This window comes from Leucopleurus acutus, assembly GCF_964270905.1.
Source record: "Leucopleurus acutus genome assembly, chromosome: 3".
Lineage (NCBI taxonomy): Eukaryota > Metazoa > Chordata > Mammalia > Artiodactyla > Delphinidae > Leucopleurus > Leucopleurus acutus.
In genome coordinates, this window is record NC_139145.1 from 45,503,354 (window position 1) to 45,506,810 (window position 3,457).

The 3,457-nt window shown below is 42.3% G+C and overlaps 1 pseudogene across 1 annotated transcript; it reads left to right on the forward strand.

Moving 5' to 3' along the window:
• Positions 1 to 471: 471 nt before the first annotated feature.
• Positions 472 to 1,374, forward strand: LOC309959176 (annotated as a pseudogene). The gene has a single exon. The product of its transcript is annotated as an uncharacterized misc_RNA (transcript).
• The last annotated feature ends 2,083 nt before the right edge of the window (positions 1,375 to 3,457 follow it).

A 3,457-nucleotide genomic window follows, 5' to 3' on the forward strand; every position in this document is an offset into this window, starting at 1 on the left:
ACACCTTGATCTTGGACTTTTAGCCTCCAGAACTGTGAGAAAATTAATTTCTGTGTTTAAGCTACTTAATTTGTGTCTCTCTCTCCTCTTCTTATAAGGACATCAGTCACACTGGATTACTAGCCCACCCTGTTCCCGTATAACCTCATTATAACTTAACTAATTATATCTACAACAAAGCTATTTCCAAATAACATCACATTCTGGAGGTCAGGACTTCAACGTATCTTTTGGGGGGAGGGGGGCATTTACAATTCAACCCATAACAATTGGCTGGTTCAATCTTACTCAAAAAGACTCTTTCTAAAACTTTTTCTGGAATTAATGGAAAAGATAAACCCCACAAGGCTTGGGGCTTCCCTGATGGCGCAGCGGTTGAGAATCCGCCTGACAATGCAGGGGACAAGTGTTCGATCCCTGGTCCGGGAAGATCCCACATGCCACGGAGCAACTAAGCCCATGTGCCACAACTACTGAGCCTGCGCTATAGAGCCCATGAGCCACAACTACTGAGCCTGTGTGCCACAGCTACTAAAGCCCGTGCGCCTAGAGCCCGTGCTCCACAATAAGAGAAGCCACTGCAATGAGAAGCCCGTGCACTGCAACGAAGAGTAGCCCCCGCTCACTGCAACTAGAGAAAGCCCACGTGCAGCAGCGAAGACCCAATGCAGCCAAAAATAAATATTTTTTTATAATTAAAAAAAATAAACCCCACAAGGCTTGATGTAAAGATTATGTTAACACAGAGTGGTCAGGGCCCCACCAGCCCACCAGTGGAAAGAGACTGGCAGAAAGCAGAGCCTGAAGCGGGAGAGATAGAAGAAATGCTGATGGCTTTCTCTGAGCCCCTGGATCCACCCACGCCTGATGCTGGTTTTCCTCAACAGAAAAAAAAAAAAAAAAGAAGAACGGAGCAGGCCGGAGCCGCTGCCATCGCCATGACCTGTGGTAACCAGCAGGAGCTCACTTGCCAGAAGAATATGAAAAAGCAGAGCGACTTGGTTAAGGGAAAGCGCCGAGCTGACGGGCTTTCTGCTGCCGCCCGCAAGCAGAGGGACTCAGAGATCATGTAGCAGAAACAGAAAAAGGCAAACGAGAAGAAGGAGGAATCCAAGTAGCTTTGTGGCTTCATGTCCAACCCTCTTGCCCTTCGCCTGTGTGCCTGGAGCCAGTCCCACCACGATCGCGTTTTCTCCCGTAGTGCTCACAGGTCCCAGCACCGATGGCATTTCCTTTGCCCTGAGTCTGCAGCGAGTCCCTTTTGTGCTTCCTTCCCCTCAGGTAGCCTCTCTCCCCCTGGGCCACTCTTGGGGGTGAGGGGGTTACCCTTTCCCAGGGTTTTTTATTCCTGTGGGGCTCACCCCAAAGTATTAAAAGTAGCTTTGTAATTCAAAAAAAAAAAAAAGAACCTTTTTTTTTTTTTTTTTGGTGAAAAAAAGAACCATCCAAAATTCATTCTCCAACAGACAGCATCAGCAGGTAAAAACTACAGCGGTTTCTCTGTAGATCATACATTCACAAGGTATTATTACCTTAACAAGTGAGAAAGCTTCTGGTATATTTTCTGTAATAATATCCACTTCACAGTGTAAACAGGTACTATTATTGTGTTCACTTACAATTCCAGAAGGAAAGGCACAACTTGGCAAAACAAATTTTTTTGGATCCTAAAGTCAGGTGCAATTACCGAGAGATAGACTTGAGAACAGTCGCAATCCACTTTTCCACATAGAAGGGCAAAGACTTCACCCAGAAATGTGGGTCTTTCTTTCTCCTTCCTTGTTAAATCCTCAAAAGTAACGCTTCATCATCTGCTTAATATCACATAGACAAAAGAGGGATTAAGAAAAAAAGAATCACAACAACATCTTGAACTTCCAGTTGCTCCCATCAATACATCAACTCAGGTTTACAACTGGGCCTAGGAACACTTCAGTGGTCATCAAATAAGAAAATAGAGACTATAGCTACAAAAATAACACATGAATGAGGTAGATAATTAAAGCTTTCACATCCACTACTTGCCTGTTCCAACTTGGTAGCCTTCATGCAATACTCAGAAGAAAAAATATATATATTCATAATTACTTGGCATAAGTCACAATCAAGGAACTTCTGGTACAAATTAGTATAAGAAGTTATTAGTTACTAGACTTAACTGAACTAGGGGTTAAGTCTGGAGAAGTGAAAAAGAAACATCATTCCAGGTAGGAATGCTTGGCAGATAGTTAAGTGCTCAATTATGATTTTTTAATGAATTGTTAAGGAAATGGAATGATAGAAGACCATATATGTTTGGGGAGAACCAAGAGACCAATTTCACTACAGGGATCTCACTGAGACTCTGTACACTTTATTTTTTCTAATTTTATTGAAGTATAGTTGATTTACAATGTTAATTTCTGCTGTACAGCAAAGTGCCTCAGTTATACATATATATATTCTTTTTCATATTCTTTTCCATTATGGTTTATCATAGGATATGAATATAGTTCCCCATGCTACACAGTAGGACCTTGTTGTTTATCCATTCTATACATAATAGCTTACATCTGCTAACCCCAAACTCCCAATCCATCCCTCCCTCAGACTCCCTCCCCTCTGGCAACCACACCTCTGTCTGTTCTCTATACCTGAGTCCATTTTGTAGTTATGTTCATCTGTACACTTAAAATGTGGAAATTGTATGTTATGTGAATTGTATCTTAATAAAGCCGTTTAAAAAACTGTCAAAAAAACCCCAGTTATTCAGGTTATTACATTCTCTCTGTTCATTAATCCAATATAATTGGATAACTTAAAACCAACAGTCCAACTAATAAAGAAAATAAAATCAATAAGATTTGACAAGTACACGACAGCAGGAAAAGGAAAGACAAAGCTACCTCCAAACTCAAGTTATTGGGAGGAAGTAGGGACGAGAATGGACAAAGGGAAGTCTATAGGAAGAGTAAGTTTGGGAGGGAAAGTAATGAGGTTGGTTTTGGATTTCGTGAGCTTAAGATTCTAGGATGACATGAATGGAGCTATATTCTATAGGACATAGGAAACATAAGATCAGGATCCATGGGAGAAAAGATTTACCTCCCATAAGTGCGATTTGTGCTAACACAGAGGGGTGTGTCAGAGTTCAGTGCAGGGAACCAAAGTCACTCTACGTGTCAAGCAGAAGGAGATTTAATACAGGGAATTAATTACTCAAAAAGAAAAAAAAAAAAGAGCACTGGAAGGCTAGAAAGGGTAGAAGTCAGGGGGTCTCCAAGAGACTGGGGAGATCAATGACATGCTACCATAGCTGCAATCCCACCTGCTGCCACCCCTGCGCCTAAAGCCCCTGGAGGCTGGTGAGTAGGTGTTGGGATGCTGAGTGAGTCACCACGGCGGCCTCTTAACACATTTCCACCACCTTGACTCTCAATGGCCATGGCTGCAGAGAGATCTCATGCAAGGGCAATGA